The 26,538-nt window shown below is 41.4% G+C and overlaps 1 protein-coding gene and 1 pseudogene across 7 annotated transcripts in view; both read right to left on the bottom strand.

Annotated features, from left to right (window-relative positions):
* TMEM45A (transmembrane protein 45A) overlaps nucleotides 1–26,538 on the bottom strand; it is a 118,868-nt gene that overhangs the window by 50,632 nt on the left and 41,698 nt on the right. The window lies entirely within an intron of this gene.
* Nucleotides 8,491–11,476, bottom strand: LOC311617389 (small ribosomal subunit protein uS10-like; annotated as a pseudogene). Its single transcript has 3 exons — nucleotides 11,461–11,476; nucleotides 8,978–9,175; nucleotides 8,491–8,682 (listed from the first exon to the last, which is right to left on the bottom strand). The product of its transcript is annotated as a small ribosomal subunit protein uS10-like (transcript).

The following is a 26,538-nucleotide window of genomic DNA, read 5'->3' as shown; positions in this document are numbered from 1 at the left end:
GGCAGCCCAGGTTCTGCCAGGCCACCCTGCAGCCTTCACGCACCCAGCTCGTGCCCGGCCCACCATCCCAATGCCAAGAGGAAGGTCAGCTCTGCAGAGGGGGCTGCCAAGGAGGAGCGCAAGGGGAGGTCGGCCTGCAAAAGTGGAAACGAAGCTCAAAAAGGTGGCAGGAAAGGATAAATCTGCAGACAAAAAGTGCAAGTGAAAGGAAAAAGGGGCACAAAGGGAACGCGAGCTGAAGTGGCTGACCAGGAACCTAAAGAAGATCTACCTGCGAAAATGGAGAAACTAAAAATGAGGATAATCCAACCTCAAAAGCAACAGGAGAAAAAGACGCCAAGTCTGATTAATGTTATGTACCATGTTTAATCAGTGGTCCCTGTCTCTCTTCTTGTACAATCCAGAGGAATATTTTTATCCACTATTTTTGTAAATGCAAGTTTTTTAGTAGCTCTAGAAACATTTTTAAGAGGAGGGAATTCCACCTCATCCCTTTTTTATTTTTTTATTAAGGTAGTACATGTGTACATATCTTCCCATTACCCTCCCACCCCGCTCCCATACATGCCCTCACCACCCAGTGTCTTGCATCCATTGGTTTTGCTTATATGCATGCATAAAAGTCCTTCAGTTGATCTCTTATCACCCCTCCCCACCCTGCCTCCCCAACCTTGCCGCTGTAATCTGACAGTCTGTTTGATGCTTTACTGCCTCTGTATCTATCTTTTTGTTCATCAGGTTATAATGTTCCCTTTTTAATTTTTTTTATTGTTTAAAGTATTACATATAGTAGTACATATATCTCCCTTTTTCCCCATTGACCTTCCCAAAGTCTCCCCTACTCCCTGTCACATGCCTTCATCCCACGCCCCCTAGTGTCTTGTATCCATTGGTTTTGCTTATATGCATGCATATAAGTCCTTTGGTTGATCTCTTTCCCCCCCCATCCCAACACTCCCCAGCCTTCCCACTGTAATTTGACAGTCTGTTCGATGCTTCGATGGCTCTGTGTCTTTTTTTTTTTTTTTTTTAATATTTTATTGATTTTGTACAGAGAGGAAGGGAGAGAGATAGAGAGCTAGAAACATCGATGAGAGAGAGAGTCATCGACCAGCTGCCTCTTGCACACCCCCCACTGGGGATGTGCCCGCAACCAAGGTACATGCCCTTGACCGGAATCGAACCCGGGACCTTTCAGTCCCCAAGCCGACGCTCTATCCATTGAGCCAAACAGGTCTCGGCTTTTTTTTTTTTTTTTAAATATTTTATTGATTTTGTACAGAGAGGAAGGGAGAGAGATAGAGAGCTAGAAACATCGATGAGAGAGAGAGTCATCGACCAGTCTGTGTCTTTTTGTTCATGTGGTTATAACGTTCTTTATTTTCCATAAATGAGTGAGATCATGTGGTATTTTTCTTTCATTGCCTGGCTTATTTCACTAAACATAATGCTCTTCAGGTCCATCCATGCTGCTGCATATGGTAAGAATTCCTTCTTTTTTATAGCAGTGTAGTATTCCATTGTGTAGATGTACCATAGTTTTCTGATCCACTCATCTACTCATGGGCATTTAGCCTGTTTCCAAATGGTGAATTGTGCTGCTATGAACATAGGGAAGCATATATCCTTCTGATTGGTGTTTCTAGTTTCTTGGGATATATTCCTAGAAGTGGGATTACTGAGTCAAATGGGAATTCCATTTTTAGTATTTGAGGAAACTCCATACTATTGTCACAGTGGCTGCACGTGTCTGCATTACCACCAGCAATGCAAGAGGGTTCCTTTTTCTCAGCATCCTCACCAGCACTTGTCATTTGTTGATGATAGCCATTCTGACAGGTGTGAAATGGTACCGCATTGTCGTTTTGATTTGCATCTCAGATAATTAGTGACTTTGAGCATGTTTTCATATGGCTGTTGGCCTTCCTTCTGTTTTCTTTCGAAAAGTATCTATTTAGGTCCATTGCCCATTGACTAATTGGGTTGTTTATCTTCCTTTTATTAAGTTGTATGAGCTCCCTGTGAATGTTGGAGATTAAATCTTTATCAGTGATAACATTTGCAAATATGCTCTCCCATACTGTGGAGTTTCTTGCTGTTTTGTTGATGATTTCCTTTGCTGTGAAAAAGCTTTTTATTTTGATGTTGTCCCATTTGTTTATTTCCTCTTTAGTTTCCATTGCCCTAGGAGTGGTATCAGTGAAGAAACATCTGTAATAATCTGAACAATAAAGATTTATTTAAAAGCTGAAAAAAATAAAAAAATAATAAAAGTCAAAAAATAAAAAGCTTTTTCACAGCAAAACAAACCATCAACAAAACAACAAGAATTCCCACTGCATGGGAGAACATATTTGCCAATGCTATCTCCGATAAGGGTTTAATCTCCAACATTTACAGGGAACTCATACAATTTAACAAAAGAAAGATAAAGAATCCAATTTAAAAATGGGCAAAGGACCTAAATAGACACATTTCAAAAAAGGGCATACTAGTAAGGAAGGCCAAGAGACATATGAAAACATGCTCAAAGTTATTAATCACCTGAGAGATGCAAATCAAAATGACAATGTGTACCATCTCACACTTGTCAGAATGGCTATCATCAATAAATCAACAAACGACAAGTGCTGGAGAGGATGTGGAGAAAAGGGAACACTTGTGCACTGCTGGTGGTAATGCAGACAGGTGCAGCAATTGTGGAGAACAGTATGGAGTTTTCTCAAGAAATTAAAAATGGAACTTCCAGTAATCCCACTTCTAGGAATACATTCAAAAAAAAATCAGCAAGGATATATGCACCCTTATGTTTATAGCAACACAATTTATAATACCTAAGATTTGGAAACAGCCTAAGAGCCCATCAGTAAATGAGTGGATTAAAAATAGTGGTATATCTACACAATGGAATACTATGCTGCTATAAAATAGAAGGAACTTTTACCATTCTCAACAGCATGGATGGATCGGAGATCATTATGCTAAGTGAAATAAGCCAGTTGGAGAAAGATAAATATCACCTGATCTCACTCATTTGTTGAATATAATGAACAACACAAACTGATGAGCAAAAAATACATACAGACACAGAGAAGCATCAAACAGACCATCAAAACTCAGAAGGAAGGCAGGGGAGGCGAGGGATAAGAGGTCAACCAAAGGACTTGTATGCATGGATATGAGCAGGACCAATAGACACAGACAGTAGAGGAGTGAGGGCATGGGAGGGGTGGGAACGGCCAAGGAGAGGTCAATGGGGAAAAAATGAGGCTTATGTAATACTTTAAATAATAAATAATTTAATCTTTTTTTAAAAAAAGATTATAACACAATTCACAATAGTGTCATGAAAGAACTAAGATTCAACCCCAAGTCTATGTTCAAGGAGGGGGGTGAATGACATCTGTTGAGCATCCACCACTCTATGAGTGTATAGAGTCCTGTCAAGTCTATGGAGAGTATTTTCCTCCCCTTTTTATAATACATTAACGGTCAGAGACTTGAAAGCTAACTTGCCCAGGTCAAATAACTTGTAAATAGCAAAAACAGGATCCTGACTCAAGTCTGTCTACCTTTATTCCCCCATTCTCTTCCCCATTACATCCACCATTCTCTGTGCTTCAAAAGCTAATTGTAACTATCATTACAAGAATCATGAACATTTATTGAATGCTGACTGTATCAAACACTGTACTAAGGGCTTTATATGCATTTTCTAAGAAAGGTCAAGAAAGATGACTGTGACATAAAGACAAAGGAGTTACCACCTAGGAAGATAGAAATGCCACTTCTCAGGCCCCATCTTTTTCTTCTTCTTTTATTTTTTTAATTGATTTCAGAGAGGAAGGGAGAGAGAGAGAGAGAAACATCAATGATGAAGGAGAATCATTGACTAGCTGCCTCCTGCACGCTTCCCACTGGGGACCGAGACCGCAACCCAGCCTATGCCCTTGACCAGAATAGAACCCAGGACCCTTCAGTCTGCATGCTGATGCTCCATCCACTGAGCCAAACCAGCCAGGGCCTCAGTTTCCATTTTGTATCATCTGAGTCAGAATCTGCATTTTAACAATGCCTAGGGGACTCAGCCCATTAACAATGGAGAAGACTGTTTTGTATAGTTTTTATTTTGCCTTTTATTTTAACAAAGAGTTGTTTTGGTAATATGTGAAGGCATGGCCTAACATTCCCTGCTGACCAGAGCTCACAAGGCACCAGTGAAAGTACACAGGGGGCAGTTGTGGCTTCGGATGATGTCAGGAAGGGCAGGAGGCCCACAAACACCTTTTCCCCAACATAGCTCTTCATCTGTGCGTGTTCCTGGTCCCCGCACACTCCATTCGATTCCAAATACCCTCCGCAGGAGGTCACTCCTTAAGGCAAAGTGCACTGAGGGTAGGGTTAGGTAACAGCCCTGTGCAAGCCAGACTGGGACAAAGCAGAGTTTCTCAAACCTGAGTTATAAGTAGACCTTTTAAGAAAAGGAAAAGAAGCTCTTTCAGAGCCAGTGTATTGACTTAAGTTGTTCTAATTATAAATTTTCTAAAATAGTAAAAATACATATTTTGACAACTACAAAAATAAAAGCAATTTGTAAATTCAATATAAGCAAAACTACCAAACCAACAAAAATCAAATAAACTAATACAAATAACATATAACAATGATTTTTTCCCCCCTTTCACAGCCATGACTCTGGCACTGACACAATTTATCTTTTTTTTTTTTTTTTTTTTTTTTTTTTAATCCATAATCTGTCTATTAAGTGTTCCCCAAATTGACTCAATTCTCTATTCAAACTAACGGCCCGGGAAAAGCTGTCTGGCATAGTAAGCCCACCTTCTTTATTCATCAACCTTTGATAATTAAGTCATGATCCTAAATACAAATGTGAGCGGCAACACTCAGATCAAAGGTTGAACTCTGATATAAGATGCTCATACAGATGATCTAAAACAAGCTTATTTCTTAATTATTGCTAAGATGAAAAAGTAGTTAGATTATAATAGTAGAAAGCTTGCAGACCCCCTCTCCCTGCCCCCAAGAACATGTCAGCAGAAACCTAGGACTTTATCAACTTCAACTTGGAAAACACTGGGATAAAGAATTAGGAAAAACTATAGCCATATAGTTAATGAGGAGCAATTTATCTTTGTATAAATATTCTATAGATAGCTACAGAAGAAATTATGTAACTTAGAACTTTACAGATCCTAATGAAGTAGTAAATTCGGGCATTGATAAATGAAGCTTGCTGACATCTAAGAAAGAAAACCTGACAAGACAGGCCTGAAGTATTTTTGCAAAAAGAAAAAAAGCTAAAGATCCTCTCCATATTATCAACTTACAGGAAATACAGGGGCAGAGAAACATGTTAAAAGACATGGAAATGCAACCAGTAAAATCCAGATGATGCAAAATTCTATGGGACTAACTAGATTTTCCACCGATAAATTAAAAGCAAAACAAAGAGAGATGAAAGAGCTTGTATATTAATAGACTCCTCTGAATCATATCTAAATTGCAATGTATGGGCTTAATTTAGATCTTTATTCAAACTAAAATAACTCAGGATTTTTAATATCATAGGAGTAAAAATAGTGTTTTTTAAGTTTTTTAAAAGAATCTTTATTTTTAAAATATATTTTTATTGATTTCAGAGAGGAAGGGAGAGGGAAACAGAAACATCAATGGTGAGAGGGAATCAATGATTGGCTGCCTCCTGCACATGCTCCCCCCCCTCGCACTGGAGATCAAGCCCACAACCCAGGCATGTGTCCCCAACTGGAACCGAACCCAGGACCCTTCAGTCTGCAGGCCAACGCTCTATCCACTGAGCCAAACCGGCCAGGGCAGAATACTTTTTTAGAGATATACACTAAACTATTATGAATGAAATAATAATATGACAGATTAGTTTCAAAATTGTAACAGTTCATTTTATGTGTCAAATTGGCTAAGCCCCATAGAACCCATTTTTGGGCCTAACACCAGTCTAGATGTTGCTATGAAGATATTTTTATATGTGCTCAACATTTAAATTGGTAGACAGTGGGCAAAGCAGATTATCCTCCACAAGATAGGGAAATCTAATCACTTAAAGGCCTTAAGAATAAACCCAAGCCGAAACCGGTTTGGCTCAGCGGTAGAGCGACTGAAAGGTCCCGGGTTCGATTCCGGTCAAGGGCATGTACGTTGGTTACGGGCACATCCCTGGTCGGGGGTGTGCAAGAGGCAGCTGGTAGATGTTTCTCTCTCACTGACGTTTCTAGCTCTCTATCTCTCTCCCTTCCTCTCTGTAAAAAATCAATAAAATATATTTTTTTAAAAAAACACTGACAGATGTTTCGTCTCCGTTTAAAAAAAAAAAAAAAAAAAAAAAAAAGAATAAACCCAAAAAAGAAGTAATTTTGCCTCCAGATTGTCTTCCTAATAGAAATTGCAACACCAACTCTGCCCTATAGAATTCAAACTTGCTAGCCACCATCACTTCAAGAGTCAATTCCTTAAAATAAATAAATAAACAAACAAATAAATAAATATTTCCATATTTACACAAACACCACACACACACACACACACACACACACACACACACACACACCACACCTGTTTTGTTTTGTTTCTCCAGAGAACCATGACAAATGACTAACACAAAAATTATATGGGGCAGACAAGTGCATGGGGAAAGAGAACAAAATTAGCCATGAGTTAGTAATAGTTGAAACTGGGTAATGTCTACATTACACTATTCTCTCTATTTTTGTATCTACTTGAAGTTTTTCATTTAAAAACTTGTAAAGGCCTGGGGTAGAGCAGGAATGGGGTGGAGAGGAACACTACGGGAAAGCGGGGAGGGGAACATTTGTAATACTCTCAACAATAAAGATATAAAATAAAATAAAATAAAAATTTGTGAAGGGTAAAAAGAAATGAAAGTATTATTGTCATTAGCTAATTATTAAAAGAAAGAGAGCCGGGGAGTCAGACATGGTTAAGCGTGGTCAGCTGGGGACACTGAGCCTGTTTACTTCAGCAGGAAACTGCAGCTCCACACTCCCCCCTAGGAAACCCCCAGTCCATCCCCACAGGTCACAGGGCTGGGACGGTCAGGGTAGAGCAAGGAGGGAGAGAAACACATGCACAATAAGGTCACAAAGGTGCAGAGGGAGGTGCTTGACTCTAGAGGCCTGTCAGTCTAACCTGGGGAAAACTCACTGGCTAGGAAATGCAAGCCCAGGAAAATGTGGGAAGTTGGTTGGTTGCTTTGAAAAGCTCCTGGTTAAAACCCCAGGAGAACAAAGCGCTCTCTCTCTCTCTCTCTCTCTCTCTCTCTCTCTCTCTCTCTCTCTCTCTCTCCTGCTGGGAACTTGCACTCACCCCTTTGTGTTCTCTCCCACCCAGGAATACACAACCATGTGGGCTTAATGGCCACCTGGGATCCACAACAGACTGTGCGGCTGCTAAGCACTTATGAAACAGAAACTCTTGGCATCGACCTTGGCCTTGGCCTGCTGGAGACAAGGTTGGACTTTTCCCATGGCAGGACAGAGAGAGATGGGACCTTGGAAAGCCAGGAGGAGGACTCTTCTGCTATCACACCACAAATAAACCGTGGTGTGGATCCGTGAAATGTTTTTCTCGACACCCCATGGAAGAGCCTGTTTCCCACCCACAATCAAAGAAATTCGTTTGGTTTCTTTGTCACAAGGTCTGATGATAGAACAGAAATCAAATGATCCTGAGAAACCCAAGGCGGTGACCCCAAGACTCACAAGGAAGAAGTTAAAAGCTGGAAAGCCCTTACCTTGGAGGTGACTCTTCCCTTGATCTTGAACTTCCGGTCTAATTTAGACTGCACCCTCTCTGGCCCCTCAGCACCTGCACATATCTTTACCACAGCCCTTCTCTCCCACTTTACACTCAATCTCATTGCAGTAGCCAGGAGCTCCTTACTAATCAAAGCACCACGCTTGCACGACTCAAAGCAATGCTGCTATTATGCCCACTCATATGCTACAGCCTTATAGCCCTTACTGTCTTCTATTAGTTGTTACAGCCTACCACTAACTGCTCTATTTTTTAATTCCTTTATATCCTCTGATTTCAAATACTCACCCCCTACCAACCAAACATTGGAGGTCTCTCTTGCAGAGAACAGGACAGACACTGGCATTCACCATCACAGAACTTCATTAAATGAACCTTCAAAATCCCACCTCAGGGCAGGAAACAAAAACCAATCCAACAAGAAGCCTAGTTTTCAGTGCTTTCCCCACCCCCTCCCCCCCCCAACCTCATAGACAGAAAACCACTCTGACCCCTAGAACATGTTATGAAAAGTTAGTCTGTTACACAGGTCTGCCTTGAGGTGACAGAATTTCAATGTGAATAGTCATTTAAACAAGCTGTTTCTTTGCCTTTGTCATCGTATTCTGCCTGTTTTTGTTTCGTTTAACAACGGATAGCCAATTTATTAAAAAGCCTGATTTAGGCATCTGCAATGGCGACCTCAGCCTCCACTACCGGCTCAGTGCTGGTGGAAGTAATCTGCTCGGCAATCTCAGAAGGGCTCTGCCAGTCCATGAGCCGCTTGTGGATCCTCATCTGAAACCCATCCCAAGTCTTAGAACCTGCCCCTCTTACTTGTAGCAGTTCTCAGAATCTTGGTCGGCATCTGGACTGGCCTTTTCTTTTCTTTTCTTTTCTTTTTTTTTAAATAACTCTTTATTGTTCAGATTATTACAGGTGTTCCTCTTTTTTTTTCCCCCATAGCTCCCCTCCACCTGATTCCTCACCCCACCCCATGCCCTTACCCCCGGCCACTATCTTCATCCATAGATTTAAAATTTTTGTCCAATCTCTTCCTGCACCCCTCAGACCCTCTTCCCCCTGAGAATTGTCAGCCCCTCCCTTTCTATGTCCCTGATTCTATTATATTCACCAGTCCATTCTGTTCTTCAGATTCTTTATTCACTTTGGACTGGCCCTTGCACTTTGGGATTCTTTTCCTTTGTGCCTCTGATCGAGTCAGCACACACCTTCTCCAAGGACTTGACGTTGCGGCTGGTTAGCGTGATTCTAATTCAGTGGATTGCCACCTCTCGTTCCACGGGTGTCTTCCCGGCATCTGTAAAGCCCACGGCTGCGGCTCGGCTTCCTGACCCACTTGTTCCTCGGCAAGAGCGAACAGTGTGAGTCAGGAGCCAGCAACCACGTCTTCCTCAAAGAGGATTCTGCATGTGTGTTTTTTTTTTTTAAATAAATTTGTTGATTTTATAATTGAAGTGAGAAAAAAAATCCTAAATTACCCCATCATATAAATTTTTTAAATGAAAAAAAAAAAAGAATAGGATCCAATGTCAGCTTTTCTTTTGAATCTGACTTATAAAGGGAGAGAGAAACTGTGTGAAAAAAAATCAGATAAAGTCATCTAAACTCCAACCTCCCTTAAATTCAAGTTCAGAGAAGAAAAAATGGAGTGTTTTTACAGCTCACTATCTCCACAGAAAATGCCCTGATTCCTATATAGGGAAATGAGAAGTCTCCTTCCTGCCTGCTCTCTCCCCTCTCTCCTGATTTAACCCTTAAAGTCATTACTTCATCCCAAAGAAATCTTTACCTTCGCTGGCCTCCCGCCCCCCAGCACATACACACACAGAAAGACAGACACACTAGCATGTGTTCATGTAGATGAGAATGAGCTGAGGGGATAAGGAGGATGACTAACTGCCGCCTGGGTTGCCAGTGTCTGGACTGGGTTGTGTTTCCATGAAGAACAGCAAGACTCCCCAGAAAACTATACGCAAGCCTTCCTTTGGCAGAAACCTGAAAGATGGCCAGAAAGTGTCAGGAACCACTGTTGACAGCTATGCAAAAATGTCACCCACATTTTCAGTTCCTCCCTTTCAGTACTTGGTACCACTTTGAACATCTGGAGGTAGACTTGCCACATTTAGCAACAATAACAATGAAAGTACAGAATATCAGTGAAATTTGAATGTCAGGTAAACAAATGATTTTTAACGTAAGTATGCCCTATGTATTGCCTGCATTATTTGAAATTCAAATTTCACTAGACATCCTATGTTTCATCTGGCAGCCCATGAAGGCATTCCCCTGGGGTAAAGAGCATTGCAAGTGCTCAGAGTGAGATTTCTCAACAACACCCATGAAGCTAGTGATGAAATTAACACTAAAGTGCCACATGAAAATAATAAGGGGGAAAAACAAAACAATATTTGTGTCTCCATTGGGTGGATCACTTTTGTAAAGTATATGATTGCCTAACCACTATGTTGTATATCTGAAACTAAAACAAGATAATATTGAATGTAAATTGTAATTGGGAAAAAAAAATTTTAAAACAAAAATAAATTTTAAAAATATATATTTCTGCCTCCCCAAGAATGAAATCTATTAATCAGGGGCTGGCGTGTTTCTTTGAGCAGGAGATCTCAGGTCGACTTGGTTGTGACTTCTGAATATTTTCAAATCTCTGTTTAAACATCCTATGCTTTCCTGGATTGCACATTGGTTATTTCTTAATTGCTAATGCTCCCATGCCACATTTATGCAATGAGAAATTTCGTCTAAAATGCTGGTGGCCTCCTCAGGTAAGCTGATGAGACGTGGGCCGAGCTTCCATTGTAAGAGGCCGCCTGGATTGGTGTGGTTGTGTCTTTTTCTTTTAATCAACAGATACTAAACGTATAGCCACAATCAAATTGTGGGATGCAGTGGGGAGGGAACCTAGACATTCTCTGATGTTAAAAATGGGTCATTCTCTTATTTGGAATCACTGGTCGAGGGCAATTTCCAGTGCTTCTTTTACCTTTTCAGGATTCCTAGCATTCGGACATCAGAGCTACTGAATCATCGGTTCTTTACTGGTTCTTCTGAAAACTGGTTCTGAGCAAGTGAAATAAGAGAGGAAAATCTTGGGACTCAAGGTAAGAACTGTCGTAAGGATGGTCAGGTGTGATGGGCACTATATTAGTCTTGTTCCTTTAGACAAATTTAACAAATACAGATTGAAGACCTCGTATACAGGAGGACCTGTTGGTGTTTTGTTCTTTTTCCTGTAGTAAAATGCTACAGTTATTTACTTATTTTTTTATTTTTTTTAAATGTCAGCTTTTAGTGAAGCTCTCCTTATTTTAATATGTTTTTTTAATTGATTTGAGAAAGAAAGAGGGAGAAAGAGAAATATAGATTGGTGGCCTCCATATGCACTCCAACCAGGGACTGAACCTGAAAGATGGTTATGTGCCCTAACCAGGAATTGATCTCCATAAAAGAGGTGTTGAAAAATTACTTTTGAGTATATGAAACAGAGTTTACTCTTGTATTACTTTTTTTAATATTGTATTGTTTTCCACTCAGCTGCAAACCTAATTTTGCTTCACCCTGTATTTATGCTGCACTAACTCTGGACCAGTTATTACATTCCTCTCTTACTGACAATCTGCTGCATACTGCATCTTCCAAAGATATAAATGAACAGGAAACAAAGTCTCTTGTTCGGTGATTTCTGATGTAGATGATGCCCCCAGAAACATATATATAATTTTAAATTATATTTATATGTTTTAAATACCTATTTTAAAATACTGACATTAACAGATGACACAGAATTTCCATGTCTTGGTGTGAAAACAATTGAGAAACATTATTCCAGCATTACACACTTTCTGCTTTTGATTGCAAATATAAAAGTCAACTTGAACCAAAGCCTTCTTCCACTTGAAGCTTCCTAGTTTGAAAAAGACCTGTGGCACAGTGTGTTCTTTGTAATTTAATTTGAGTTGTGACCAGTCTGTTGCAATCCAAAACTAATGTTTATTTTAAAAAGAACTTACAAAACACAAAACAAAAAAAATCTAAAACTGTTTGGAAAGGTGATTTCTTTCTTTTTTAAAAAAACAAACATATTTTATTGATTTCAGAGAAGAAGGGAGAAACAAAAACATTAATGATGAGAGAGAATCATTAATTGGCTGCCTCCTGCACACCCCCCACTGGGGATCAAGCCCACAACCCAGGCATTTGTCCTGACTGGGAATCAAACCGTAACCTCCTTGTGCATAGGTCGATGCTCAACCATGGAACTATGCCAGCCAGATGAAAGACAATTTTTTCCTTCTTTTCTTTCTTTCTTTCTTTCTTTCTTTCTTTCTTTCTTTCTTTCTTTCTTTCTTTCTTTTTTAAATATATTTTATTGACTCCCTACAGAATGGAATACAGAGAGATAGAGAGTTAGAAACATCGATGAGAGAGAATCATCAACCAGCTGCCTCCTGCACACCCCCTACTGGGGATGTGCCTGCAACCAAGATACATGCCCCTGACCGGAATCGAACCTGGGACCTTTCAGTCCGCAGACCGACGCTCTACCCACTGAGTCAAACCGGCTTCGGCGAAAGACAATTTCTTAACTTATTTTTTTCTATTTAAAATAACAGAGTTGTTTATGGCTAATTTGCCTTAAGGCTACCTGCAGTACTGTCTTAGTATTCCCAATGAGAAGACCTCAAAGTGCCCCCTCATTTTAACAGTGGACTAAGCTTACACCAAGTCTCAGGGGAGGAAAGTGAAGAAAGACTGTGTAATAATAACACCTTAAAATTATGTAAAACTTTTAACCTTCAAAGTGCATGATCTGATTAATTCAATGGAGGGCCCTAGAAATATGATTGGGAGCATAGGAAGGAGTGAGGCTATTACTCATGCAAGGTTCACAGCTGAGGCCCAGGCTCCTATATCCCCCGCTTCAAGCCTTTCCACCCTTTCTCAGTGATAGAAGTAAAAAAAGACATCTAATTAACTGATAAACCAGAAATTTGGTGAGAAAAACAAAATAACTACAGAGATTGCTGTGCCAGTAAAATAGCATACCCAGTGGATAAAAAAAAAAAAAAAAGTTGTGTACATCTACATAGTGGAATACTATGCAGCTGTATAAAAGAAAGGAACTCCTACCACTTGCAACAGCATGAACGGACCTGGAGAGAATTATGCTAAGCAGAATAAGTCAGTCAGAGAAAGATAAGCATCACATGATCTCACTCATATGTGGAATCTTATGCACAAAATAAACTGATGAACAAAATAGATCCAGAAGTGTAGAAGCATGGAAAAAACTGGAATCTCAGAAGGAAGGAGGGGTGGGTGGGTAGGTGGGAAGAGATCAACCAAACCCAAAGACACAGACAATAGGGTGGTGAAGGCCTGGGGCGGTGGCAGACTAGAAGAGGTCAATGGGAGGAAAGATAGATATATGTAATTCTTTCAACAAAAAAAATGTGGGGGTGAGAAAGACAGAAAGAGGGAGGGAGGGAGGGAGGGAGGGAGGGAGGGAGGGAGGGAGGGAGAGAGAGAAACAAAGAAACAAAGAAACAAAGAAACAAAGAAACAAAGAAAGAAACAAAGAAAGAAACAAAGAAAGAAACAAAGAAACAAAGAGAAAGAAAGATTGCAAGCCCCACAAGGTTGACAGGAGTTTTTCAACTAACTCTTCTGGATCTACTTGGACACCCTGAGGGAGCTCAGAGGTCCTACACTGGATTGTCTTTGAGGTCCTATCCAGCTCCTTGACACCACTACTCAGTGTCCCCATCCAGTGTTTCTGGCCAGCATCAAAGGGAGGGAGAGAGAGAAAAAACATCATCAGCTATAAGGAGGCTGCTAACTGGCACTAGGGATGGAAAATGAAAGCAGGGCCATGGGTTTCTGGGCGTATCTATCTCTGTTAATCAGCACAAATATGGCTTACCAATCATTTAAACAATGCCAATGAAGTAAGGACTTAATATGGACTAAGCACTACCGTGTTTCCCCGAAAAGAAGACATCCTCCGAAAATAAGACCTACTTACAGGTTTCCTTCTGAGTGAAATATAAGGCATCCCCCCGAAAATAAGGCCTATCTCCAGACTCTTGAAATTGCAATAAACAAGCCATTCAAAGACAATTTGCTCATGGAAATTAATGACTACATTGAAAATAGAATGGAGAGAAATCAGCGTGGAAACTTTGTGAAACCTAACTGCAAGAAGTTGTAACTTGGGTGAAGAATTCATGAGAGAAAATCACTGGCAGTTGCATTGCAAATGCACTGTGAGCAGGCTACCTTGACAAGAAGTACTCATTTAAAGACAGTGCTATTGCTAAACATGAGAGATTTGGTCCACTGATTCTGAAAGAAATGGAGTCACAGAAATTCACCAGCAAATTCAGGAATTGGATTGTTATGATGATGTTCCAGAAGATGATGACATGATTGTCATTGAATAAATGAGTAAATTCTTGATACTGTAGGATTCAGTTTGTCTGGTTTGTGTTGACAACTACCGTACCGTATACAGGTAATAAATTTCCTTTATTTTCACTTAACAATAAATGTGCACCGTATTCTTCATGGAAAAATAAGACATCCCCTGAAAATAAGACCTAGCGCATCTTTGGGAGCAAAAATTAATATAAGACACTGTCTTATTTTCGGGGAAACAGGGTACAAACACTTTTTTACCTTTAGTGCACATGTGTCAAACACAAGGCCCGCGGGCCAAATCCAGCCCGCCAGGCCTTGCAATGTGGCCCGCACCACTCTGTCATCATTGCACTCCGCTGTCAGTTTATGACACTGTCAGTTTATGACTGTTCAGTAAACCATTCGGCCCGCGATTTAGGCTGGATTTTAGATTTTTGCGCCTTCTCTGATTGAGTTCGACACCCCTACTTTAGTGTCTCATCTTATCTGCCCATCCCCAAGGAATACTAATTACTCTTAGCCTCCTGGTATTAACAGAGGAGAAAACTAAGGCTTAGAAAAGATAGATAACTTTTTAAAGGCTTCTCACCTAGTGAAAGGGCGGAGCTGGGATTTGAACTCGGTCTGGCTGACTCTGGAACCCAAGCTCCTGCTAATATGCTCATGTTCTTCCCTGGGAGGCAATGCAGCTCCCTGTTTGAAGAACAATGAGAATCCCAGCATGCTTGGCCCAGAGGGGGATGCAGGGCAGGAGGGGAAATAAGGGAAGAAGTCTAGAAGTGAGGTTCAAAGACTATATTCTTCGCCAGGAGCCATCATTATGGTGAGAAGGAAGAGAGAAAGGCAGCAGCTCATGGCGAACACCTCCTCTGCCAGTATCCTGAACCGAGGGAAAGCTTTGAAGCAAGGAAGTTACGTGGTCCCAATGGTATTTCTGGAAGATTAACTTGGAAGCCGTGCACCGAAGATACGAAAGAAAGCACGAGGCTGGGGGCAAGGAGACTGGTTAAGAGGCAAATGCAGGCACTCACGTCTGAGATGATGAGTCTGTGCCAGGGCAGAGTAGTGAGAACAGGGAAAAGGGACAAATGTGAGCATTGCCGACCAGGAAGGAAGAACAGACAGGCCCTGCGAACCTGCATAGCCAAGACTGTGGTCCATGATGGTCTTAGGGGAGAGAAGAGGAGGAAGGACACTCCCAGAGCCGGTATTTGCCCCAGCCCTGCACGCTCAGGGACCTGCCTCCTCTGTCTCCCCACCAGACCACAAGCTCCAAGGAGTCTGAGAACCTTCTGGTGTCTGGCGGCCCCAGAGCTTTTCTGCATTCCCAGGGTGTCTGGCAGGCTCGGTAAATATTGACTGGCAGTCTGTTTCCTTGGCCTGGAATGCTCCATTCCCACTTCCACCTGGAAACGCCATGTGGAAAGGCCTCCTTGCCGTCCCAGCACTGACAGGAGAGGCCCCTGTGACCGGTCGATCTACATTAGGTCCCCCAGTTCTCTTTCCCACAGAAGTATTTCTTCACAGTATTTATTACAATGTGGACTTTATTTTTGGTTTTTAAATTTTATTTCTTATTTCCTTTTATTGTTGGTTGTGGTTTTCTATCTTCCCCCATTGGTTTTTTTTTTTTCTTTTTTTTCTCCAGAGTCCCAAAAAGCTAGCACAGTGATGTCCCATAGTAATAAAATATAAGCCACACATGTAATTTTAAATTTCCAGTAGCCACATCTTTAAAAATAAGGAGAGCCCTAGGCAGTTTGGCTCAGTGGATAGAATATCAGACCTCAGACTGAAAGGTCCCAGGTTCAATTCCAGTCAAAGGCATGTGCCTCGGTTACAGGCTCGATCCCTGGCCCTAGTCCTGGGCCCATGTAGGAGGCAACCAATGGACATGTTTCTCTCACATCAATGTCTCTCTCTCTCCCCCCAACCCATCCCTCTCCCTTCCACACTCTTAAAATCAATGGAAAAATACGCTCAGATGAGGATAAATAAATAAATAAATAAATAAGGAGAAACAGGTGAAATTAATTTTAATACCACATTTTATTTAACCAAATACATCCAAAATGTTATTTAACCATGTTCTCTATAGAAAAAAATTATCCATTAAATAGTTTACACTCCTTTTTCTTTGTACTGTCTTAAACTTCTGTGTTTGACACTTCTAGCATATCCAATGGGGACTAGTCAAGTACTCCATAGGCACATGTAGCTAGTGGCGACCAGAAGGAACACTATAGATCTTTGCAGAATGCTTCACATGTATTGTTTACTTAATAAAAACTTGATTCATGAAAAAGTAGAAAATCCCAGGGCTCTTATAAGACTCTCACAGACATACCCACTTTAAAAGTATGATCATTGTCAGCTATCACAGGAGTCTCCACCTCCTCCTCCAGACATATTTAGAGGGATCATTATCTCATTTGCTGCTGTCCCTTAAGGCTCAGCTATGACACACACAGAGAAATGGTGACTTTTGAAGTTCCCCAAATATGCTAAGCCCTCTAAGCATATGCTGTGCTTTCTTAGTTCTCTATAGCTTTCCTGCGGCCTAGAACCCTTCCCTCTTTCAACTGATTAATACACATGATTCAGCCGAGACCGGTTTGGCTCAGTGGATAGAGCGTCGGCCTGCAAACTGCAAGGTCCCAGGTTCGATTCCGGTCAAGGGCATGTACCTTGGTTGCGGGCACATCCCCGGTGGGGGTGGTGCAAGAGGCAGCTGGTCGATGATTCTTTCTCATCGATGTTTCTAACTCTCTATCCCTCTCTCTTCCTCTCTGTAAAAAATCAATAAAATATATATTTTTTAAAAATGCACATGATTCAGTTCAAGGCAAAGGGAAGGAAAAAAAAGATGGAGGAAAAGACAACCCAGCAGACATCTCATTTCAGCCACAGAATCACCCCCCTGACCCACTGTCCAAGTGTGAGGGTGCCCTTTTCTGTGTTTTCCAAGGCACTGCTTCTCATGGACTTTTTCATGCATGCCACCACTATACATCTCCTCACTGGCTTGTCAGCTTCTGGAAAGCAAGCACTGAGTCTTTTATCTTTATATCCCTATTGCCCAGAATTTATTGAATGGGTTGTTAAATCTATAATAATAAAATCAAATTATGCTAATTAGACCAGAGGTATTTCCGGACAAAGCCACAGAGGGCGGCAGAGGCTGCCCGCTCCCCATTCCCGCCCCCCATAGTAGTAGCGGCCAGAGGCCGGGGCCAGGGACCTTGCATGAATTTCGTGCATTGGGTCTCTATTAAGTAAGTAAATAATGGATGGATTGATGAGCAAACACATATCCCTATTTAAGCATAAGAAGCAATACCTGGTACCGCACAGTCCAAAAAGTTAAGAGAGGGAAAGTACTCTTGCAATATCTGCACCCCACCTAGTCGTCAAAGTATGATCACTATGACACGAGTGGAGTATCAGCAGAGTACCCCATGGTTCCTCCAACCATTTCCTAAGAAGCAGTGTTCTAAGCTGTGCAGAAAATGGAGCCAAGTTGGAACTTGCCCTCACGTTACCTTTCATCAAGTTAGTTGTGAAATCCGTAGGAATGTGATGGTTAGGAAGAAGCATGCTAAGCATCAGAATGTGCCACAGAGCCAAGGAGCCCAGACACACTGATCTGGAGGAGTCAGAGAACACGCAGTGTTGGTATCTATCTACCCCAGGAAGAATGGCAGATGGTGGTGACAGTGCTGAAGGGACCACAGGAACTTAGTTTCCCTAACTCACAACACCCTGGGCAAGCACGTTCACCCTATGGGGATACCTTGAGACATGTTTAGAGATGGGACTCTTGGCTGCACCCTGAATTTGTGATGTGCATTAGGTCTTAGGCCAGAGCTTTTAACCTCTGATGCAGCACACTGGAGTGCTTCTGGAGGTACAGGTGTGCCAGAAGAAAATAAAAATTCCCTGTGTCCAAGGAATAGCCAGGTGAGTATAAGGCGGGGTGGAGAGGCCAAGGCCTGTGGAAGCCAGACAGACACCCCTGGCCTAATGCCTAGGAATGAATGTTCCGCTGATCTACACCTGCAGCCTATTGCCTCATATCTACATAGTGTCATGTTCTATAAACTGTATATTGCGACATGAAAAAGTTGGAAAGCTAGACTACATGAGATGAATGAGCAGCACCTTTTATCTATTTTTTTAAATATATTTTATTGATTTTTTTTACAGAGAGGAAGAGAGAGGGATAGAGAGTTAGAAACATCGATGAGAGAGAAACATCGATCAGCTCCCTCTTGCACACCCCCCACTGGGGATATGCCCGCAACCAAGGTACATGCCCTTGACCGGAATCGAACCTGGGACCTTTCAGTCTTCAGGCCGACGGTCTGTCCACTGAGCCAAACCGGTTTCAACTGAGCAGCGCCTTTTAACAAAGATTCTGTCTTGATAGAGCCAAGTGAGTAGAGGGTACTAGATATTACTGTAACAAGAATCTGGCTCAATAGCCTCTTTGGATTGAGAACTCTCAAACATAAGTATAGCCCATGGCTGATGTGGCTCAGTTGGTTGGGCATCATCCCATGTACCAAAAAGGCTACTCGATTCTTACTCAGGGCCTGGTTTGTGGGCTCAATCCTGGTAGGGGGCATGCAGGAGGCAGCTGATAAATGTTTCACTCTCACATCAATGTTTCTCTCTTCCCGCTTCCCTACCTCTCTCTCTAAAAATCAATTTAAAAACCTTGGAAAAAAAGAAACACACATTACCCTCATGAACATAGATGCCAAAATCCTCAACAAAATTCTAGCCAATAGGATCCATCAGTACATCAGAAAGATTATACACCATGACCAAGTAGGATTTATCCCAGTGATGCAAGGATGGTGCAATATCCGCAAATCAATAAAGGTGATACATCACATTAACAAATTGAGAGATAAAAATCACATAGTCATATCAATTGATGCAGAAAAAGAATTTGACAAAATCCAACACCCTTTCTTGATAAAAACTCTCAGCAAGGTTGGGATAGAAGGATCATACCTCAACATAATAAAAAGCCATATATGATAAACCCACAGCCAAAATCATACTCAATGGGCAAAAACTAAAACCATTTTCCCTAAAAACAGGAAAAAGACAGGGATGCCCACTCTCACCACTCCTGTTCAACAAAGTACTGGAAGTACTAGCCTTTGTGATTGGACAAGAAGAAGAAATAAAAGGCATCCAAATTGGAAAAGAAGAAGTAAAACTGTCCTTATTCGCAGATGACATGATACTGTACAAAGAGAACCCTAAAAACTCCATCAAAAAATTATTAGACTTAATAAATGAATTCAGCAATGTAGCAGGATACAAAATTAACGCCAATAAATCTATGGCATTTCTATACACCAATAATGAAATTACAGAAAGAAAAACTAAAAAAGTAATCCCATTTACCATCGCACCAAAAAAAATTAAGATACCTAGAAGTAAACTTAACTAAGGAGATAAAAGACCTATACACGGGAAACTACAGGAAACTGATAAAAAAAGACAGAGGAATACATAAACAGATGGAAGAACATACCATGTTCATGGATTAGTAGACTACACATCATTAAAATGTCCATACTACCAAAGCAATCTATAGATTCAATGCACTTCCCATTAAAATACCAATGGCATATTTCACAGACCTAGAACAAACTTTCCAAAAATTCATCTGGAATAAAAAATAAAAAAATAAAAAGACCCTGAATAGCTACGGCAATCCTGAGAAAGAAGAGCAAAGTAGGTGGGATCTCAATACCAGATTTCAAGCTGTATTACAAAACCACTGTTCTTAAAACAGCCTGGTACTGGCACAAAAACAGACATATAGATCAATGAAACAGAATAGAGAACCCAGAAATCAACCTGAGCCACTATGTTCAATGGAGTCAAGACAATCTGTTTAATAAATGGAGTTGGGAAAACTGGACAGATGCATGCAAAAAAATGAAACTAGACCACCAACTTACAACATACACAAAAGTAAACTCTAAATGGATAAAGGACTTAAACATAAGATGGGAAACCATAAAAGTACTAGAAGCATCCACAGGCAGCAAAATCTCAGACATATGCCAAAGTAATTTCTTCACTGATACTGCTCCTAGGGCAATGGAAGGTAAAAAGAAAATAAACAAATGGGATTACATCAAAATGAAAAGCTTCTTCATAGCAAAAGAAACCATCAACAAAACAATAAGAAAGCCCACTGTGTGGGCCGGGACCATTTGGCTCAATGGATAGAGCGTCGGCTTGGGGACTGAAGGGCCCCGGGTTCAATTCTGGTCAAGAGCATGTACCGTGGTTGCAGGCATATCCCCAGTAGGGGGTGTGCAAGAGGCAGCTGATCAATGACTCTCTCTCATTGATGTTTCTAACTCTCTCTCCCTTCCTCTCTGTACAAAAATCAATAATATATATATATATATATATATATATATATATATATATATATATATATATATATATATATATTTTAAGAAAGAAAACCCACTGTGTGGGAGAACATATTTGCAAATATTACCACTGATAAAGGTTTAATCTCCAACATCTACAGACAGCTTATACAACTAAATAAAAGGAAGATGAATGATCCAATTAAAAGATGGGCAATGGACCTAAATAGAATATTTTCAAAAGAAGACAGAAGGAAGGCCAAAAGGCACATGAAAACATGCTCAAAGTCACTAATTAACAGAGAGATGCAAATCAAAATGTCAATGAGGTACCATCTCACACATGTCAGAATGGCTATCATCATCAAATCCACAAAGGACAAGTGCTGGCAAGGATGCTCAGAAAAAGGAACCCTTGTGCACTGCTGGGTTATCACATTAACCCTTGTGATAATGCTGATTGGTACAGGCACTATGGAGAACAGTACAGAGTTTCCTCAAAAAACTAAAAATGGTACTCCCATTTGACCCAGTGATCTCATTTCTAGGAATATATCCCAAGAAACAAGAAACACCAATCAGAAAGGATATATGCACCCCTATGTTCATAGCAGCACAATCTACAATAGCTAGAATTTGGAAATAGCCTAGGTGCTCATCAGCAGATGATTGGATCAAAAAACTATGGTACATCTACAAAATGGAATCCTATGCTGCCATAAAAAAGAAGGAATTCTCATCATTTGCAGCAACCTGGATGGAACTGGAGAGCATTATGCTAAGTAAAATAAGCCAGGCAGAGAAAGATAAATATCACATGAGCTTACTCATTTATGGAATATAATGAACAACATTAATGAACAAAAATAGGTTCAAAGACAGAGAAACATCAATCAGTCCATTAAACCTCAGAGGGAAGGTAGAGGACAGGGGGTTAAGGTGGAGAGATTAACCAAAGGACTTGTATGCATGCATATAAGCCTAACCAATGAACACAGACAACAGGGGGGTGAGGACATGAATGGGGGGGAATAGGGGGAAGGGGTTATTGGGGAATAAGGTCATACATGTAACACCTCAATAAATAAATAAATAAACAAACAAACAAATAATTTTTAAAAACACACACACAATGAGCCCTAGCTGGTGTGGCTCAGTGGGTAGAGTGTCATCCTGTGTACTGAAGGGTCATAGCTTTTATTCCAGTCAAGGGAACATGCCCAGGTTGCAGGCTTAATTCCCAGGAGGGGGCGTGCAGAAGGCAGCCGATCAATGATTCTCTCTCATTGTTGATGTTTTCTGTCTCTTTCCCTCTCCCTTCCTCTGTGAAATCAATAAAAATATTTAAAACAAACAAACAAACACACACACACACACACACACACACAAAATGAAACGCAAGTACTAGACCAAGGCCAGACTATTTGTACATGCTTCTGTAAATTCAGATGGAAGATAGTACACTTTAATGGTATACCATTCTATCTAATAAAAGAGTAATATGCAAATTGACTATTACTCCAACACACAAGATGGCTGCCCCCATGTGGACAAATATGACTGCCCCCAGGTGGACACAAGATGGCTGCCACAAGATGGCCAGCAGAGGGCAGTTGGGAGGGACCAGGCCTGCAAGAGAGAACAATTGTGAGCAATCAGGCCAGTAAAGAAAGGCAGTTGGGAGGGACCAAGCCTGCAAGGGAGGGCAGTTGGGGGCAATTAAGCCTGCAGGGGGTGGACCCAGGCATGCAGGGGAGAGGAATTGGGGGGGACCAGTCCTATAGAGGAGGGCAGTTTGGGGGGAGGGGGGGTAAGAGGGGACCAGACCTGCAGGGGAGAGCAGTTAAGGGCAATGAGACTGGCAGGGGAGGGAAGTTAGGGGTGACCAGGTTGGCAGGAAAGCAGTTAGCCCTCAATCAGGCTATCAGGGGAGTGGTTAGGGGTGATCAGGCTGGCAGGCAGAAGTGGTTAGGGACAATCAGGAAGGCAGGCAGGTGAGCTGTTGGGAACCAGCAGTCCTGGATTGTGAGTGATGTTCCAGATTGGAGAGGGTGCAGGCTGGACTGAGGGACACACACACACACACACACACACACCCCACAGTGTACAAATTTTGTGCACCGGGCCTCTAGTTAAAAATAAGTAAAAATAATCCACAAGAGTAAGGCCCATGTCCTTAACAAAGGCATACTCCAAAAAAAAAAAAAAAAAAAAAAAAAAAGCCTAACCAGTTTGGCTCTGTGAATAGAGCATAGGCCTGTGGACTTAAGGGTCCCAGGTTCAATTCTGGTCAAGGGCTTATAGCTTGGTTGTGGGCAAATCCCCAGTAGGGGGTGTGCAGGAGGCAGCTGGTGGATGTTTCTCTTTCATCGATGTTTCTAATTCTCTCCCTCTACCTTCCTCCCTGTGAAAAATCAATAAAATATATATTTTTTTTAAAAACAAATCAAGGCAAGTGATACTTCATCCTCCAAATATCCCACATTTCCTGATCCTGAGAGGCAGTTCAGGGGCCAGAGTCATCCTTCCAGCCACTGCCTGGCACCTCCCCATCCTCCTTCCTTTCAGCATCTGGCCCAAGGAGGGATTAGAAACTCTCATGGAATTTCTCATGCGAAGCATCATTAATCATAGCCTCACAGGTAAGGTGGAAAGTGAAAGCGAAGAGGCTGTGACTGTCAGTGAAGCTGGGCTCATCACCACCATGCCCAACATTTATTCTCTTGCCACTGATTCCATTGGCTTTTAAAGCATACATCTGATCTCAGGGTTGGACAGATATTGGCAGGCACATAACCAGAGAACAATGTTGCTGCCTGAGAGAGAACTCGAAGTATTAGGAAAGCATGGCTTCTATTAAACTTCCACTCATCTGGAAACAATAAACAAAAGCCAACACCTTTCCTGACTTTACTAAGTTGCTCAGAAATATACTTCACAGTCGCAGCAGATGGGCCCAGCGCTGTACTGGAGCCAGGGTGCAGAAAGAAGGCAGGAGTTAATGTGTCTGGAATGCAAGGATGCTCTGGTCCAAACAGGTACAAGACTAGTTCCACCGGTCAGAGTGGCTCTGGCTGGTATCACTCTCATGTGATGTGAGTAGGCAGGAGAAGACCAGATCCATTTGGCACAGAGTATGTGTGTACGTGCTGAGGTTAGCGTAGCATGACAAGAGCTGTAGCCAAGGAGAGGCTAACATTTGAGATGTAAATAAGCCCTGCCAAGGCACCGCAGACACCAAAAAGGGGAAACTAAAGTTAATTCCCACCACACACAACCTCAGCTAGAGATGCACATGTCACCTGCACTTCATCTGTACAACACTGCCAGTGCGTAGCTGAGCACGTGCCAGAGGAATTTAAGCTCCACTAAATTCCAAATTAAAAGTCACCCAAGGCCTTCCCAGAGATACCCTCTCTAAACTTTTCTCTCAGCTTCTAAAAGGTTCTTCAACATTTGGAGATGATTGGAAAATAAATATATTCTTTTCCTAAAGCTAATAAAATGTTCACCACTCATCTGCCAGGGGACAAGGAAGAATTAGGGAGTCTCTTTGATGTGAATCCCACCCTGATAATGCAAAGTCTGCATCCAGGTGCCACGCTGGCAGTGACACTATGATGACCCCAACATTTTTGCCTCCTATTATTCCTCTGATTCCTAGACCACGTCAGGAAAAGTGAGAAGTATTTCTTGGTGATGAGATACTCTGGCCCCATTGTTTTAGGGAAAAAATGGTGAAAGCAGAGGCTGCTATTGTCCCAAGGTATGAAATCCCGTTGACAACGCTGTGTGCTTGCTTCTCCAAGTGATGCAGACAAAAGACTAGCACCAGAGGGCCAGCCCCACAATGGCTCATAGCAAGCTGCACAGATTTGAAGGACCCTATGGAGTGTGTATGTCTTGGGGCAGGTGGTTATATAAAAAAGCATTGCAAGTAAAACTACAAAAGGCAGAAAAAGTGCAAAAGACAAAAATAGGAACCAAAAACAAGGGCAATGAATAGAAAACAGTAATAAATACAGTTAATTTTAAAATACTGTCAATAACCACTTTCTATGTCAATGGTCTACATGCATCAATTGAAATACAAGTTTGTCAGAGTGGATTTTCAAAAAAGATCCAACTAGATATTGTCTATAAGAAGCTCACTTTAAATATAAAGATTCAGCCGAAACCGATTTGGCTCAGGTCCCAGGTTCAATTCCGGTCAAGGGCATGTACCAGGGCACATCCCCAGTAGGGGTTGTGTAAGAGGCAGCAGATCGATGATTCTCTCTCATCGATGTTTCTAACTCTCTATCCCTCTCTCTTCCTTTCTATAAAAAAAAACAATAAAATATATAATATATATATAATATATATATATTATATATATATTATATATATATATAAAGATACACATAGATTAAGAAATGAAGAAAGATATATTATGCTAACCTTAAGTAGGAGTAGCTATGTTTATTTCAGAGAGAGCAGACCTTAGAGCAAGGAAAGTTATTGGGAATAAAGAAGGACACTGCATAATAATAATACAGGGGTCATTTCTCCAAGAAGATGTAAAAATATATTAATATGAATACATAAGGCAAAAACTGATACAAATGCAAGGAGAAACAGATGAATCCATTATTCTAGTTGGAGACTTTAACATAGGGGTGTCAAACTCAATCAGAGAAGGGGCCAAAATCTAAAATCCAGCCTAAATCGCGGGCCGAATGGTTTACTGAACAGTCATAAACTGACAATGTCATAAACTGACAGCGGAGTGCAGTGATGACAGCGCGGTGCGGGCCACATTGCAAGGCCTGGCGGGCTGGATTTGGCCCGCGGGCCTTGTGTTTGACACATGTGCTTTAACACCATCTACCAGAAATGGACAGACCCAGCAGGCAGAATATCAATAAGGTCATAGTTGAACTCAATAGCACCATCAATCAATTAGATAAAATTGACATCAATAGATTAGCTCATGTAACAACTGCGGAATACACATTCTACTCAAGCTCTACTCAAGCTCACATAAAACATTCATCAAGATAGACCACATTGGGATCATTAAACACACCTAAACAAATTTAAAAGAATAGAATTTTACAATATATGCTCTCAAGACATATATGGAATTAAACTAGAAATCAAGCCTGGCCGGCGGGGCGGGGCCCTGGAGGACCTGGACTCCTGCAGAGTTTGAATCTGGAAAGTGGGATGGATGGGGGTGAGGTTGGGTGGGAACTCAGACCAGAGGTGTCACCTGAGAGACCAGCTGGGGAAGTCTGAGGAGGGCCAGGTCAGAGTGAGACTGAGAGGACCACCACCAGGTGCTGTCCTTTGAAGGGTTCAAGCCAAGGCTAGAGGCCTCAGCGTGAAGAATTGCTGGGCCTGGCCTCCTTTTCAGGTTTGTCCATGTGTTAGCACATAACAGAATTTCCTCCCTTTTTGAAGGCTGAATAATATTCCATTTTATGTATATGTTGCATTTTCTTTATCAATTCTTCTAGGCATGGGCATTTAGATTTCTTTTACCGTTTGGCTATTTTGGATAATGCTGCAATTTAAGATAATTTTTAAAGCTGCAGTTTTATGTATAGTAAGCTATCATTTCTGATAAAAAAGAGAAAAGAAGAAAGGAGAGAGGAGATCTAGAATAGAGGAAGTAGAAGGGATAAGGAGGGGGAAATAGGGAGATAGGGAAGGAAGGACAGCAGGAATAAAGGACACTCATTAAGAGTAATCCACCTGGGGAACGGGGTGGCTGAGGTACCGGAGTAGGTACAATAGAAGACTTACTCTCCACTGTAAAAGCTTTTGTCCTTTTAAAATCTGCACCATGGGGAGAATCCAAGATGGCTGC

Source organism: Pipistrellus hanaki (assembly GCF_964339955.1).
Source record: "Pipistrellus hanaki genome assembly, chromosome: 2".
In the NCBI taxonomy this organism is placed as follows: Eukaryota; Metazoa; Chordata; class Mammalia; order Chiroptera; family Vespertilionidae; genus Pipistrellus; species Pipistrellus hanaki.
The sequence above is the reverse complement of the archived record's forward strand: the minus strand, read 5'-3'. Positions and strand labels throughout refer to the sequence as shown.